This window comes from Ranitomeya variabilis, chromosome 2 (assembly GCF_051348905.1).
Source record: "Ranitomeya variabilis isolate aRanVar5 chromosome 2, aRanVar5.hap1, whole genome shotgun sequence".
Lineage (NCBI taxonomy): Eukaryota > Metazoa > Chordata > Amphibia > Anura > Dendrobatidae > Ranitomeya > Ranitomeya variabilis.
This window is the reverse complement of record NC_135233.1, coordinates 782,785,830-782,803,802: the sequence shown is the minus strand read 5'-3', so window position 1 is coordinate 782,803,802 and position 17,973 is coordinate 782,785,830.

Sequence of the window (17,973 nt, the reverse complement as noted above, 5' to 3'; positions counted from 1 at the left end):
CTAAGTCTGCATTTCAAACGGCGCTCCTTCCCTTCCGAGCTCTGCCGTGCGCCCAAACAGTGGTTCCCCCCAATGTATGGGGTATCAGCGTACTCAGGACAAATTGGACAATAACTTTTGTGGTCCAATTTCTCCTGTTACCCTTGGGGAAAAAAAATTGTGGGCTAAAACATCATTTAGTGGAAAGAAAAAATTATTTTTTAATTTTCATAGCGCTACATTCAGAACTTTAGTGAAACAATTGGGGGTTAAAAGTGCTCACCACACATCTAGATAAGTTCCTTAGGGGGTCTTCTTTCCAAAATGGTGTCACTTGTGGGGGTTTCCACTGTTTAGGCACGTCAGGGGCTCTCCAAACACGACATGGGTTCCGATCTCAATTCCAGCCAATTTTGCATTGAAAAGTCAAATGGCGCTCCTTCCCTTCCGAGCTCTGCCATGCGCCCAAACAGTGGTTTATCCCCATATATGAAGTATCAGCGTACTCAGGACAAATTGCACAACAACTTTTGGGGTCCAATTTATCCTGCTACCCTTGGGAAAATAAAAAATTTGGGGCAAAAATATAATTTTTTGTGAAAATTAATATTAATTTTTTTTTACGGCTCTACATTATAAACTTCTGTGAAGCACTTGGAGGTTCAAAGTGCTCACCACACATCTAGATTAGTTCCTTAGAGGGTCTACTTTCCAAAATGATGTCACTTGTGGGGGTTTCCTCTGTTTAGGCACGTCAGGGGCTCTCCAAACACGACATGGGTTCCGATCTCAATTCCAGACAATTTTGCATTGAAAAGTCATATGGCGCTCCTTCCCTTCCGAGCTCTGCCATGTGCCCAATCAATGGTTTACCCCAACATGTGGGGTATCGGCGTACTCAGGACAAATTGTACAACGACTTTTTTGGTCCAATTTCTCCTGTTACCCTTGGTAAAATAAAACAAATTGGATCTGAAGTAAACATTTTGTGAAAAAAAAGTTAAATGTTCAATTTTTTTTAAACATTCCAAAAATTCCTGTGAAGCACCTGAAGGGTTAATAAACTTTTTGAATGTGGTTTTGAGTACCTTGAGGGGTGCAGTTTTTAGAATGGTGTCACTTTTGGGCATTTTCTGTCATATAGACCCCTCAAAGTCACTTCAAGTGTGAGGTGGTCCGTAAAAAAAATGGTTTTGCAAATTTTGTTGCAAAAATGAGAAATCGCTTTTCAACTTTTAACCCTTATAACTCCCTAACAAAAAAAAATTATGTTTCCAAAATTGTGCTGATGTAAAGCAGACATGTGGGAAATGTTGTTTATTAACTATATTATGTGATATAACTCTCTAATTTAAGGGCATAAAAACTTGCGAAATTTTCATAATTTTCGACAAATTTCTGTTTTTTTCACAAATAAATGCAAGTCATATCGAAGAAGTTTTACCACTATCATAAAGTACAATATGTCACGAGAAAACAATCTCAGAATCACCAAGATCCGTTGAAGCGTTTCAGAGTTATGACCTCATAAAGTGACAGTGGTCAGAATTGTAAAAATTGGCCGTGTCAGTTAGGTGAAAACAGGCTTCGGGGTGAAGGGGTTAAAGTAAAAATTAGAAAGTATTAACGTAGAACATTTGTAAAAGTGCAAAATGGGTAGCATATAGCACAGCCACGTAGCATAGAGCACAGCCACATAGCATATAACACAGCCCACATAGTATATAACACAGCTCACAAAGTATATAGCACAGTCACGTAGTATGTAGCACAGCCACATAGTATATAGCACAGCCACGTAGCATATAACAGCCCACGTAGTATATAGCACAGCCATGTGGCATATAACACAGCCCACATAGTATATAGCACAGCCCACGCAGTATATAGCACAGCCATGTAGTATACAACAGCCACGTAGTATATAGCAGTCATGCAGTATATAGCACAGCCCACGTAGCATATAGCAGAGCCATGTAGTATATAGCACAGCCATGTAGTATATAGCACAGCCACGTAGTATATAACATAGCCCACATAGCATATAGCACAGCTATGTAGTATATAGCCAGCCACGTAGTATATAACACAGCCATGTAGTATATAGCACAGCCCACATAACATATAGCACAGCCATGTAGTATATAGCACAGCCATGTAGTATATAGCACAACCATGTAGTATATAGCACAGCCCGCATCTCCCCCCCCCCAAGAAAGGCCCCACAGTCCAGTGCCCACTGTTATAATAATAAAAAAACCCACTCTTCACCTCTCCTCGTGCCCGCGTTGCTCCTTGTTTCAGTCCCAGCGGCTGCACTGCCTGGCACACAGTGAGTGCGCCATGACATCATCGCGCACCAGTGTCAGAGGCAGAGCGGGGAATGATGGGAAAGGGAGCATCAGGTGATGCTCTCCCCTCCATCATTGCTTTGAACTGTACTGGCAAACGTCCGTTCAATGCGGTGGCAGTGGGGGAGTTGGCGGGGGTGGCAGGTGGCCCCCCTGCCTCACAGGGGCCCCATAGCGGCTGGGTGATGTGCTGCTAGCTGAGGGCCCCTGGGAGAGCGGGGACCCTAGGCAGCTGCCTGCCCCTAACCCTGGCCCTGAATGGGACCCCCGTCTCACCAGGGCCCCGGCACTTGACCGAGTGCACTGGGTGCTGACGCCGGCCCTGCACTTGTCATAGGGTCTTGTGTCCTAACCTTTATGGGGGACAGAGAGGAACTGTGAGGACCTTATGAGAAGCCATAGGCAGTAAGGGACTACAACACCACCACGCTTTGAGGAAGGCTTTCATCTCCTCCTGGTAAAGGGGACTCTGGATTCGCTTCCAAGCCGGCCAGACCCTGCCTGTACCTGTTATCTGGTGCCTTGGACTGTGGTTGCCTGAAGCTTCAGTAAACCAGGTAAAGAGACTGCAAACCTGTGTCCTCCGTTTCTAACTGCACCATTCACCATCTTCACCTATACACCGGGAGCCCTGGGGACCCAACTTCAGCTGTGGGAAGTTATTCCATCTAGCTGCCATAACATCACCCCAGCGGACCCCTTTAAGCAGCGTCGGTCCCCACTGACCAAATACCACAGGTGGTGTCACAAACCAAACTTTATTCACCAATCCCCCTTAAAGACCTTTCCTTTAATTGGGCACCCAGGGCCATGGACTGGGTTGCAGCCATCGTGACATCCCCTTTAAGTACTGGACCCGGTACTAAGTACCCCACGGCCCTGGCGGGTGTTTCATTACACTTGCAAGCCAATTGGTTGATAAATAGCCTGTTTAGACAGGCTTGCCACAATTCTACAGCATGCACACTGAACGATTGCTAATATAATTGTTGTCTCTCCATGGAGCATCATGTTATCAGCACCACATGTCCCGTTTTTACACAGGGCGACGTGCTGCTGAGAATGATGATTGTGCAAGTTTAAACATGATTGCAATCTACAAACAAATGTTTTGCTAGTTCATCGGGTAATTACTCTTTAGACAGGTAAATAAGGGAATTAATGTGTTTACGAATGCTTATTTCCCTGAACACTGGCCTGTCTAAGGGTACCGTCACACAGTACCATTTTGATCGCTACGACGGTACGATTCGTGACGTTCTAGCGATATCGTTACGATATCGCAGTGTCTGACACGCAGCAGCGATCAGGGATCCTGCTGAGAATCGTACGTCGTAGCAGATCGTATGGAACTTTCTTTCGTCGCTTGATCACCCGCTGACATCGCTGGATCGTTGTGTGTGACAGCGATCCAGCGATGTGTTCGCTTGTAACCAGGGTAAACATCGGGTAACTAAGCGCAGGGCCGCACTTAGTAACCCGATGTTTACCGTGGTTACCAGCATAAACGTAAAAAAACAAACAGTGCATACTTACATTCCGGTGTCTGTCCCCGGCGTCTCAGCTTCTCTGCACTGTGTGAGCGTCTGCCAGCCGGAAAGCGAGCACAGCGGTGACGTCTGACGTCACCGCTGTGCTTTCCGGCTATGGCGCTTACACAGTGGAGAGAAGCAGAATGCCGGGGACAGACACCGGAATGTAAGTATGCACTGTTTGTTTTTTTTACGTTTACGCTGGTAACCAGGGTAAACATCGGGTTACTAATGCTGTAGATAAGCCCTGAAAGGCAGTGACCGCATCTTTTATCGGCCAAAACAGCTGACAGGTTTCCTTTAAAAGCCTATGGAGACTCGTTCTATCAGGTGTGACTCGCTAGTTGACTTGACAGGTCTCTGGCTATGAACACACATGGCAGAGACCAGTTAGTCTACTGAAGAAAGGCAGTGGGAATCTGGCTGGGGACTGCATCAGACTACTCTTTTTTCTACCTCTGGTCCCCAACTGGCTATCTGGCTGTGCGAACTATATTTTCTCTGAAATGCAGGACTGTTTCAGAGAAAATATACTTGGCTGCAAGTGTGCAGCTAAGCTCTAATTCGTGTTGCCCATGGTTTGTCAGCATGAATTGAGTGACAGGTTCCTTTTAACTCAGGGATTAAAGGGACTCTGTCACCTGAATTTGGTGGGCCCTGTGTCCGATCCGATGGGCGGTGTTTTCTCTTGTTTCATTCACCCCTTCCTTTCCCGCTGGCCGCAATATTTTCTTGAATTTGAGTTGGTTTAATCCGTAGTACACGCGTGCGCAATGCAATCTTGCCTTGCGCACGCGCAGTATGCTTTGCCCAACTGCGGGTAAAGCCGAAAAGCATTAGGGCGCATGCGCCGCCACACTGTCCCGGAAGTATTTCGCCATGTTCCGGGACATAGTGCGGCGGCGCATGCGCACTAATGCTTTTCGGCTTTGCCCGCAGTTGGGCAAAGCATACTGCGCTTGCGCAAGGCAAGATTGCATTGCGCACGCGTGTACTACGGAGGAAACAAACTCAAATTCAAGAAAATATTGCGGCCAGTGGGAAAGGAAGGGGTGAATGAAACAAGAGAAAACACCGCCCATCGGACCGGACACAGGGCCCGCCAAATTCAGGTGACAGAGTCCCTTTAAGTCCAAACTGAAGAAAAGGACAGCGCCACACCAGATAGTGAAAAGCAGCTCACATATTTATTCTGCCTCCTCAGGAGGCAGAATAAATATGTGAGCTGCTTTTCACTATCTGGTGTGGCGCTGTCCTTTTCTTCAGTTTGGATTTGGATGTTCTATCTGGGATGGACCCCCTGGTGAGGACGTGCGCCCTGATGTCCATAGAGACTATATAATTATAGGGTGCGGCTTTACTGCTTTTTTTGTAAAGAGTCCCTTTAAGTGTGACTGATGAGCCCCATGATTTTAACATTACTTGACCTTATTCACAAGTCTGTGTATAAAGACGTATGTGAAAAAATGGTACCATTGTTGTCAGTATTTTGGATCAGTGTGTCATCACTTGTTTTTACCATCAGTGTGTCATCAGTGTTTTTCCTGGATGGATGGATAAATAAATATATTGCAAAGCTTTGCAATGTTAAATATGATACCATCTATGTGCTGTATGTGTTTTGCACAGATCCATAGACTTGCATTTGTGCTTTTCATCAGTGATATCTGAAAAAATTGGTTATGTCTCAGTAAGTTTTGCGTGAACACATGGTCAGTGAAAAAAAAACCACGGACATGTGACTAGCACCATGGGGGAATGTGTTGTATCCTTGAAAAATATGGGTACAACACGTAGGTGCAACACAAAAGTCTGAATGAGACCTTACTCTGTGCGATGATTAGTGTCTTTGATGTTACACACTGTTATACACTGTTGGACTATATTTTTGACAGAGAAAAAATGCAGCGTTTTTCAGTACCAGTAAAGTGAATGAGATTTTTTAAATCCTCAGTACTGTGCTGAACCACTGTGTGTGCCCCGATTGACGTTTTACATCCTATACTAGTTAAAATTAGTCCATCATAATTTGTCTGCGATCTCCACCTGACTCCTAAACCACAAGTAGTGACAAGTTATATATTCTAAGCCACATATGACACTTTTTAGCCTTTTTCTTTTGTAATTTAAATACCTATTTCAATTTTGTAAAGTTATAAAGTAGATGACCCTGCAAAAGCTTTAAGAAACTTTAATAAGGGAACTAAAGTAGGCAAACATGGCTTAAGGATTTATCTTCCCTTGAAATTAAAGATTACCCTCCTCACAGTAAAAAGCCAAGCAGAGACATACTGTATTCCTACCTCCTAAAACAGAATCACTCTTGCTTCAAGTTTACAAAGCCATACAAACAAAGCTGTAGGAGTTATAGGTCCACATCTCCCAAAGTCATTTCCCCCCTTTTCTTAGTGCTTCAGGGGGTGCCTATCCGCGTTTTTGACGGTTAGTACTCGTACCTATAATGAATGGGGCTGTTCACATGTCCATCATTTTTCATGAACTGAGTGGGCTGAAAAAAATGGGGTCAGGCTTACCTAGGAGGGGAGCGGCTAAGCAGCTACCTTGTCTTCCCTAGAGCTACTGATGGTGAATTTAGACTTGAGCTGCAAGCAGCCGCCAGTTACCACACTTAGGCAGTCCCTGGTACTGCAGTTGCAGTAACACAGACCCAGACTGGGCTCAGAGTAACTGGCCAGACAGGATACGGACTGTGTTCAGACTGCACAGGTTCTGTATCCTTGGGCAGAATGAATACTGACACGGAGTGACAGACAGAGCAGGATTCGGATATTGGAAGAGGATCCGACAGTTTGGACTCTGGAATGCTAACCAAGACTGACACTGGTGCAGGTTCAAGTACCAACGAAAGAGTTACCAGCGCAGGTACTGCCGGTACGGCTTAGGGTTAAGGTATCATCGAAGCGGCTTCACCGATCTCAGGGACAGGCTACCACACGGGAAACTACAACAGGTCCGGGTTCAGACACTGGCTACACAGGCTCAGGGGTTTTAGTTCAGAATACACAGGAAGCAACGAACAGGTCCAGGATAAAGGACATTGACTTGGCAACTCAGTAGTTCCACCAAAATCTGAGGGACCATGCAGGGATGCTGACATTAGTGTTACATTATGAGTATTGATATTATATAGGTATTGATCAAAATTGTCAATGGAAGTCTATGGGTCCGAGAATTATTTTTTCCACAAATAAGAAAATTGGACCAAACTGATAAAAATCGGATGAAACTGATGAAAATTGGACCAAACTCCGATAAAAATCATTGTTGAAACTCAGTCCGTGAAGAAAACTGACATCTCAAAGAGGCTCAAGTGTGTGACAGACACCACACCCTAACAAGTTAACGATTTTTTAAGACTGACACAGGTCACCCTGACTGGAAGTCTGTAATAACAAGTGAACACTTACCCCTGCAGTGATGGAAAGTGATGGAAAGTGCCCATTTGTTACAAGGCACCACAACACCGGCCACCCAAGTGATCTATATTCAGAAACGCAGCTGATATTACAGGCAAGGGATCAGCTGTGTTTCTTTTCAGCATGGCGGAAGTTGTAACCAGTGGGAGCAGGGGCTGTTTGCTGCTTCCATGCCCTGGGATGTGAAAAAACGTATGTTAAATACGAGGGGCATTCATTAAAGATTTCCCCTAACCCACTTCCTGTGGACTGAGAGCAATGAAATTTGTACAGTTATTAGTCCTTCTCTACATAGGTGCCACCTAGGGACACACATTTCTCCCATATCATTAAGCAACTGTAAACACCTCGCTTGTAGAAGTCGACAGGTTGCTCCAAAAGCCACGCTGTGACTGTAGAAATCAGAGTCTCATCATCTGGAAAATGCTAGCCCTTCAAAAATAACTTCATTGTTGGAAAGAGGTGGAAGTCTGATGGTGCAAGTTCGAGTGAATAAGGGGGATGCGATGGAATTTCAAAGCCACAGGAGCATGCTTCCATATGGTCAACATGTGAGTGGTGAACTGGTGTATTGTCTTGCAGAAGGTGGACACTTTTGGTTAGCATGCCACGTCTCTTGTTTTTGATGGCCTTCTGCAACTTCCACAGCAGTGAAGCATACTATACTACAGAGATCATGGTACCCTTTGCTAGGAAAGCCATCAATACTACTCCATGCTGGTCCCAAAATATTGTGAGCATGACCTAGCCTGCCGAGGTTTGGGCACGTGCCTTCTTTGGAGGCGGTGTCATGATGCTTTCATTGCATTGACTGGACTTTAGTCTCAGGATCATGGTGATGGACCCAGCTTTCATCTTGTGTGATCAGTCTATTGAAAAAGTCCTCCTGGTTTCCATGGCACATCGTCAATAGAGCCTGAGTGCATTCGACTCGTTCCTGCTTCTGGAAAGATGTAAGCAGCCAAGGAATCCAGTGAGCGGATACCTTATGCATGTGAAGATGATCTTGGATGATTTTTTCCACGGACCTCAGACTAATCTTGACATTTTGGGCTAGGTGGCAAATGGTTGCTCACGCTCAGCAATTTTCCAAAATGGCAACCTCAACTTGCCGGAAGGTGTGTTCATCAATAGCAGAGTGTGGTCACCCTGGAATAGGAGCTGTTTGCACCGAAGTCCGAACACATTTGAATTGACTCCTTTTAGTGTGCAGCCTTACAGTAAAGGAATTTGATGACTGCTCTGTATTCCACTGGGTCCATTATCAAACCTCACACCAATTCAGCACTTGTAAAATCAAGACCATTATCAGTTCTGAGTTGCAAATTGGCACGTAACCTATAGAGACTTATATCATTACACATGTGCAGTTTCAGCATAAATAGAAATGGGTCAGGGGAAATCTTTAATGAACGCCCCTCGTAGCAAAAAAGAAAAAATTGAAATGCCAGAATTGCTTGGATACCGGACTTTCCTAAAACATGCAATATAAATTGATGAAAATGTCAGATGTATCCCATAATTGGATGACTAAGGGTATGTGCACACGTTGCGGAATTGTGTGCTGATTTTTCCGCACTGATTTTGGTAAATCTGCAGGAAATCCACACTGCGGATTTACTGCAGTTTTTCCGCGGTTTTTGTGCGGATTCCACCTGCGGTTTTACACCTGCGGATTCCTATTATGGAGCAGGTGTAAACTGCTGCAGAATCCGCACAAAGAATTGACATGCTGCGCAATAAACAAAGATGCCTTTCCGCGCATTTTTTTCCGCAGCATGTGCACTGCGGATTTTGTTTTCCATAGGTTTACATGGTACGGTAAACTCATGGAAAACTGCTGCGAATCCGCAGCGGCCAATCCGCTGCGGATCCGCAGCAAAATCCACAGCGTGAGCACATACTCTTAAAGCTCTCATCAGGCTCCATGGATGGAAAAATAAAGAGTTATGGTCTCAAAATAGGGCGACACCCAAAAAAAGTACAGTGAAACAAAGAGCCTGTAACAGCCAAATGATGCAAATTTGTAATGAAAATCAATTGCAAAAATGATATACAGTATGTACTAAAAGTTAAAAAAAAGTTGCACCAAAAGGTGGCCAACCCCTTTAGTGACATAGCATAATTTTTCAAATCTGATGCCTCATCAGTGCCTGCCAATCTTTGGTTGAAAATAAAAGTGACACCGCTTCATCTTTGATTGTCGTTGCTAGAATAATAGACCCAATATTCGTTTTAAAATAAAATATTCATTTTTCAATATTCAGTCTCTTGATAATCCAGGCTTTGGTTGCAGGGTGGATTTTTGGCATGTTGTCAGAGCTCAAGTTGCAGTTCAAGTGAGGGTCTGGGGTGCTGGGTTACTTTTTATACACACACACTAATTAACTGATCATTTACTGAGCACAGGTGAGGATGTAAACTACAGTAGAATTAGGTGCATTATATGACCAGGCAACAAAACTTTTGTCTTGCCAAAATCTGACCATTCTGTGTCCATTAACTGATCAATATTTCTGCATTGATGCCAATTTATTTTCTTAACCTAAACCACATTTCGGAGGGTTTCAGCTTTCAAAAGAATAATTTATACAACCAATGGATGAATTTAACGTCAGGTTATAAGCTTTTATTTACATAACATGGATAAGCGACATTACTTCTGTCAGGGAGTGTATTTCTCGCATGTGTGATCCCGGCCTAAGACACACCTAGGTTTTAGAGGAGGAAAAAAAATTGAAGCAAAAAATGTGGTCATGATGCACTGTTGTTGGGGGATCTGCTAATAACACTGTTATAGGGGTATTGTTCCCTAATTCTGTACTAATATCCCCCATCCTGGTATGTATATGCCCCCATCCTGGTATATATGATCCTCATCCTGGTATATATATGTCCCCACCCAGTTATACATGGCTCCCAATCCAGTTATACATGGCCCCATCCCCATCCTGGTATGCATGGTCCACCATCCCCATCCTGCTATCCATGGTCCCCATCCTCATCCTGGTATACATGGCCACCATCCCCATCCTGGTATACATGTCCCCCATCCCCCATCCTCGTTCCATGTCCACCATCCCCATCCTGGTATACATGGCCCCCAATCCCCATCCTGGTATACATGGTCCACCATTCCCATCCTGGTATCCATGGCCCCCATCCCCATCCTGGTATACATGGTCACATCCCCATCCTAGTATACATGTCCCCATCTGCCTCATCCCCATCCTGGTATCCATGGCCAACATCCAGATCCTGGTAAACGTGGCCCCCATCCCCATCCTGGTATACATGTTCCCCATCTGCCTCATCCCCATCCTGGTATCCATGGCAAACATTCACATCCTGGTATACATGGCCACCATCCCCATCCTGTTATACATGTTGCCCATCCCCATCCTGGTATCCATGTCCACCATCCCCATCCTGCTATACATGGCCACCATCCCCATCCTGGTATACATGGCCCCCAATCTCTATCCTGGTATACATAGTCCACCATCCCCATCCTGGTATCCATGGCCCCATCCCCATCCTGGTATACATGGCCACCATCCCCATCCTGGTATACATGTCTCCATCTGCCTCATCCCCATCCAGGTATCCATGGCCAACATCCACATCCTGTTATACATGGCCACCATCCCCACCCTGTTATACATGTCCCCAATCCCCCTCCTCATCCTGGTATCCATGTCCACCATCTCCATCCTGGTATACCTGGCCCCCAATCCCCATCCTGGTATACGTGGTCCACCATCCCCTTCCTAGTATACATGGCCCACTCAGCCACATCTTGCTAAACATTGCCTCCATCATGGTGCGCACATAAAAAAAAATATTCTACTCACCTTTTTTTTTCTTTCTCTCACAGAGCTGCGTTCTGTGCTGATAATGTGGCACTCCAAGAGTTCGGGTACCACAGTGATGCTGCCTTCCTCTCTGGCAGGGTAGTGCCATGCCTGAAGACAAGTGGGATCCCTTTGGCAGGTAAATCCTATACACAACGTATTCTAACTCCAGGCCAGAAAGGGGAGCTCAGAACCCTGTTTTAGGAGAACTTCCCTGATTTTCATCCTGGTCTGGAGGAGGAGTTAGTTCAGTCTGGAGCAGACAGTGAAGGGAGAGGAGCGATTAGGAGCTCAGGGAGGCTGCAATTAGGCCTCCTGTGAGCCAGAGCATGGAAACCAGGCATCGGGAGCCCGAGGTTGTCGATAGCTGTAAGATCCACAGCAGAGCCGGAGGGCATAGGACTATACATAAATTGCCCATTCAACGCCTGAGGTACAGCAGCAGTTAGAGCCTGGAGTCAAAGTGTCAGAGACCCCCAAGAGAACAGCTCAAGCTGCCCACCATGCAGGCACCATCCCAGGACAGGAGAGAGAAAGGAGCACCTTGCCAGTGAACTACAGGTAGCAAGGGACCGGAAAACCAGTGCATAGAGGAAGGCTCCCAACCTGACCTGCCAAGGGAGATTGCTTCTTGTTTCCAGGCTGCCTGGACTCCTTCTGTACCCGTTGCCAGTACCCTGGACTGAGGCCTGACACCATCAGTAAACCAGGTAAAGACTGCAACCCCTTTGTCTTCCGTTATTTACCAGCAACCCACCATCCCTGCCATACACCTTGGGAGCCCTGGGGACCCTGCTTCACCTGTGGGAAGCATCACCATCTTGCTGCAACAACATCACCCCAGAGGACCCCTTTAAGCAGCATCATTCACTCTGACCGAGAACCACAGGTGGCGTCACAAATAGACTTTATACCAAAATCCATTTAAAGACCTTTCCCCTTTTCGTTGAGTCCCAGGGCCACGGACGGTCACATCCCCTTTAAGAGCGACCGGACCCGGTACCAAGTATCCCCATTGCCCTGGTCGGCGACTCAATACCAGCAGCTGATCTCAGCGCGTTACAGCCCATGATGTCACTGCCATGCACCTTCACGTGCCAAGATAAGCTGCTGGAATACTCACTGCTCCCCACGTCCGGGACTATGGTCGTGGCAAGCAGTGAGTATTCATTCTCTTTAATAGTTGACACACAGGATCGCCCAGCCTCTGCAAGAAGCCGACTGCTGCTGATAAATGGGTGCCCACTATTGAACAGAATGAATATTCACTGCTCCCCGTGCCCATAGTTCCTTCCATGTCTCAGCTCCGACTTCAGTGCATAGAGGTGGAAGGGACTATGGCTGTGTTAACTGCAGCCGCCAGCTCCTGCCTCCTGTGACCCGCTGGTCTGCTGCTGATTGATGCCCCCCCCCCCCCCCCCCCCCATACACAGCCAGACTATAAGATAAGGTACAGGTGCTTCTCACAAAATTAGAATATCATCAAAAAGTTAATTTATTTCAGTTCTTCAATACAAAAAGTAATTACAGAGTGATTTATTTCAAGTGTTTATTTCTGTAAATATTGGTGATTATGGCTTACACCCAATGAAAACCCAAAAGTCATTATCTCAGTAAATTAGAATAATTAACAAAAAATACCTGTTTTCATCTGTTTGTAATGACTCTATATAATATATGAGATTCACTTTTTGTATTGAAGAACTGAAATGAATTAACTTTTTGATGATATTCTAATTTTGTGAGAAGCACCTGTATCCACGCAATTTCTATCTATCAAGATTGCCTTATTAGTTTTGTAAACTAGCTTTAAGTTACATTGTACTCGCATGACATTTGGAATGATATACACATGACACTAGTCCAACTTTTCAGGATCAACATCAGAGCGATTTTTAATACGCTGATGTGAGCGAACTATTAGGGCTAACTCACACTGGCATATATTCTTTGATGTGAGATAATCAGGCCAATAATGCTAGTGACACTCGGCTTATACTGTGTTAGAGTTTGAACCGAGTGTCATCTGAGTGTGATCCGATTCTCTCGCATGAGAGAATTGCAGCACAGGTACGGAGAAGATGGAGAGCTTAATTCCTCCTTCATCTCCATTGTCTCTGTGAGCTTACATTGGACTGCACTCGAATGACATAGACTTGTATGGGTGTGCATGGTTCGAATATCGTAGCCACTCGCAGCATGCTTCGATTGTTTTCTCATGCCGAATTGGCCAAAGAAAGTCATCATAGATCAGCACTGCTCCACAGTGGGCCAAGTGCTCGCCGATAAAACATCGGATAGCACTCGGCCTTGTGCCCATGATGAGTTTTTGACTCTGCACATTTCGCTGCGTCAGAAACACAGCGTCTTAGGGTATATTCCCATGGTGAGCTTTGATGAGTTTTTGATACTGCAGAGTTTCTGCACAATTTCTGCCTCCCCCCCCCCCCCCCCCCCATTTTTTTAATTAAATGACGGGGTTTTTTGGGTTTTTTTTTTAGTGTGTTTTTGACCCTACGTTTTTTGTCTCTAGTTGGTATGTCATGTTTTAAACAAAGCTGCTTTGTTTTTTATACTTGCTAGCATTTGATTATTATTGATACAGTCATGTGAAGATTACATGTATTTCTTATGCATTTCTGCACTAAGAGAACATATGCGTTTTTTATCTGCAAACTTTCAAAAACATCTAATGCAAGTCTATGAGAAAAATCTGCACATAAAACGTAGCATACTCTTTTTTTTTTAAGATTCTGTCTTTCACAGTTGAAGTTTACCTACGATAAAAATTACAGACCTCTACATTCTTTGTAGGTGCGTAAAAAGTAGAGATAAGCGAATTTGCTCGGGTTCCCTCTTACTCGGCAAGCTATAGCGCTTGCTGAGTAAGCTGCAGAACATGGCTTCCTCGATCGTGCAGGCCGTTCAACTGAACAGCGCCGCAGCTGCCTTTGTTGCGGCTGTGTCACAGTCATGACACATGCATGCAGAGCCTGTGTGTTGGGCTCTCCATAAGGAGCGCCCCCAGACGCAGGGCCGCGGGGTAATCGGTACCGGGCTTCTCTGTCTCAGTTCTGGGGTTGTCACAGTGGCTAGACCCGGTCCGTGATCCTGCTAAGGGGCGTCCAATGAAAGTTGTGAGTGGTGGTGCATGGTGCAGGTCGCGATGAATAACGAGGACACAGGGTTGCAGTCTCTTTACCTCTTTACTGAAGGCTTCAATGTCCTCAATCCAGAGTACGGTTAACAGGGCTGCAAGAGACCGGACGGTACGATGGCACCTCCAGAGTTCCCTTTGCAGGTGGAAATCTGTGCCTACCTTCTAGCGCCTGTGTGTTGTAGTACTTCCCTGCTGTGCACCACGGGATAGTCCTCACAACTGTTGTGTCTGTTTCTGATGTTATTTCCCACAACTTATGTCTGTTCTGATGTTCTTCTCCGTCCCCCAGATGATATGGATAGGACGCACCCGTACGACGGGAAGGCCTGGAGTTCTTCCGGGACCCTAGTGTCGCCCCTCTCCCACAGTTGCCCCCTATGTCTTCTTAGGTGATTTTGGTGAGACAGCCAACCTAAAATCAACTGTCCTGCCTCTGTTTGAAGTATTGCTTGGAGCCTAATACTTCCTCATCGTTCTGGCCACCGGCTACGCGCCTCAATAGGATGTTGCCTCGATCTTACAGCACGACTCCTATTGGTATTATCTCCTTGTTGCTGCGATCTCGTTTCTCACTGCTTCACAATAAACCTCGCTTCTTGTCCTTTCTTGAGATACCGCCGCGATGTAGTGCAGGCGCAGTTCCTTAACGTTCTTTTCTGTTCACTAGGCCTCTGTCAGGATCCCACCCCTGACAGGGACCCCCCTGAATCTTCCCCTGCAACACCCTCTGCCACAGGATGTTGCTTGGTTCCAACCCAGTCAGCTTTCTCCCTAACTTCCTATCTAACCCCCAGTTTTACCAGATTGTGAGGAGTGGCCTAATACATAGCACCCTTAGCTCCCCCTGGAGGCCAGACTGTGAAGTGTATTGGTGCCTGTGATACCTGGTCAGGTGAACTCCTTCAGTGCCTTCAGACGTACCATCACTCCCCTTAGCGGCGGAGCATCAGTACTGCAACGACCAGGACTCTGGGGCGCTGCACCCCCCCCCCCCCCCGGTTAAATCCAGTACTCTTGGACTGGGGAGAAAACAACAATACATGTCATCAAAAAGACATACAATTTTTAGAAATGCAGAAACAAGTAAATTTTAACAGAGCTTCCCTTTATGGGAGGTGAGAACACTTGAACGTTACAAACAGAACATGGTTAAATATTTTAAATAACATCCTATAAATAACTTTTCTTACCCAGCCGGGTATTCTACTTAGTGCAAACTCTCAACAATAATTTAACTTTGCCTCTAAGGACGTATAAGCTGAATCCACTAAAGGCTTACTATAAAACTCCTAAAATATAAATTAACTTTTATCACTTCTCTTTTCTAAGTGCAAAACTTTCTTCTTGATTTGTCTTATGCAGGACCGCCTGTCTATCTGCCCAGGCCTACTGCCTCTTTTCTTAGTACAGTAACACTGAACCATCTCTCTATGGCTCCTAGGAGGACTCACCATCTAACCCCGTATGGGTTCACTTCCCTGTCCTCAATCTCTAGCAACATTATCAAACATTTTCTTATAACTAACTAATTACATATTACTTCTACATATAAGAATTATTGCTACTTCCCTTAAGGCAACATTATACTTTAAGTGCTATTAGTGAACGTTCTCTTTAAGAGGGAACCAAGTCTCTTGGAGGTAGCGCAACTTCTCAAGCTGCAAGTTCGTGTAAGGCAGGAACTCCTGTACTGTTTCCAGGAACAGTTTCTTCGCAAAGAGTTCTTTTTCTTGTAAAACCAGTAGGGGGCACCTTTAATAAGGTGCGAACTATGTACAAAACAGTTTGTGAACCATTTACCGTCCATGATTCGGTAGTCTTTAAAACAGTGATGAACCAATCAAAAAGGCAAAAATAGGGATCCCGGGTCAACTAAGGGATCCTTTTAAGAGATAACCCTAGTCGGGTTATAGCAGCAGAAAAACACAAAGGGATGAACAGTTAACTATGTACATTCTCGTGGTTCCGAGGTTTATCCTCACAGAAGGTTACACTGCATCAGTTGGTGACGGACACTCGCCGGCCGGGAAGGATGCGGTCCTCTGTCCTCCGCGGATGCAGAATCAGTATGGTTAGTTGGTCTCCCAGACACGGCCAGATCACCCGGAGTCTGGATTCGAATGTCAGCTTTGGTTGCAAGTTCAGCAGCGGCAATGATGCACACCGTGGCGACAGTAGTGGCATTGGTCAAATCTGGGTTAGTCGTGGTCGGGACAGTAGGTGGCGCTACGGCCGGCTCGCATCGTTGGACGTCTCGAGCGCACCACCCCTGCGCACTGCGGTGGTGAGTGTAGGTCACCTGGTCCCCTTTACATGGTAGCTGACTGTCATATCGATTGCGGGATGGGGTTTTCACATTGTAGCTGGTAAAGAAGATTTCAGTCGGCAGTCCCGGTTCTTGTATAGAGCCCCAACCCCGCTTCTGGTGGAAGGCTAGTACAGTCCCCTGCTTGACCGAGTTCCTCCTATTGTGTTCAGTCTTTGGTCTCTGTACTCTCGGTGGGTCATGTGGTTCTGTCTCTTTTTGGTTTTGCCATTGTCGAATTAAGCATTGGTTATACTGTTCCCAGGTGAGCGCAGCAATGCTGAGGCCCTCCTGCCTGGCCCCATCTGGCCCGATCCGTGGGGTGTCCCACTGGAAGGTCACCCCCTCTGAGCTCACATCTAGCGGTTTCCCCATCGTTGTTGGTAGCGGAGGCACCAGCTTCTCCATAGTGCCTGGTGTTATGACCTGGTGGTTAAGGAGCAACACTGATATGACCTGGTGGTTAAAGAGCAACATGGGACAAGCTCTGAGGAGGTGGTATCTTTACTGACCGCAGTTCCTAATCCTAACACCAACACTAGAAATAGCCGTGGAGTGTTCCTGTCTCTCCCTAGACACCTCGTCACAGCCTGAGAACTAACTACCCCTAAAGATGGAAACAGAAAGCTATCTTGCCTCAGAGAAATTCCCAAAAGGAAAGATAGCCCCCCACAAATATTGACTGAGTGGAGAGGGAAATAACATACACAGAAATGAAAACAGATTTTAGCAAAGGAGGCCAATACTAATCTAAATAGACAGAATAGGAAAGGATACTGTGCGGTCAGTATTAAAAACTAAAAATCCACGCAGAGTTTACAAAAATGATCTCCACACCGACTCACGGTGTGGAGGGCAAATCTGCTTCCCCAGAGCTTCCAGCTAGCCTGAATATATCATAATGACAAGCTGGACAAAAGGAAACATAACATGAGCTGAGCAATAAAGTCCAAAGCAAATGGACAACAAAGAACTAGCAAAAACTTATCTTTTGCTGAAATGGACAGGCCATCAGAGAAATCCAAGGAGAGATCTGAATCCCAAACCAGAAACATTGACAGCTGGCATGAACTGAAGACCAGAGCCAGGTTAAATAGCAAAGCCAGGAGAGACGATCAGTGAAAGCAGCTGCTACAGCTAAACTCAAGGAGCAGCAGTTCCACTCGAAACCACCAGAGGGAGCCCAAGGGCAGAACTCACAAAAGTACCATTCACAACCACAGGAGGAAGCCCAAGGACGAAATTCACAACAGTACCTCCTGTTGTGAATTCTGTTCTCGAACTCCCTCCGGTGGTTATGAATGGTACTTCGGCGAGTTCTGTCCATGGACTCCCTCTGGTGGCTGTGAGTGGAG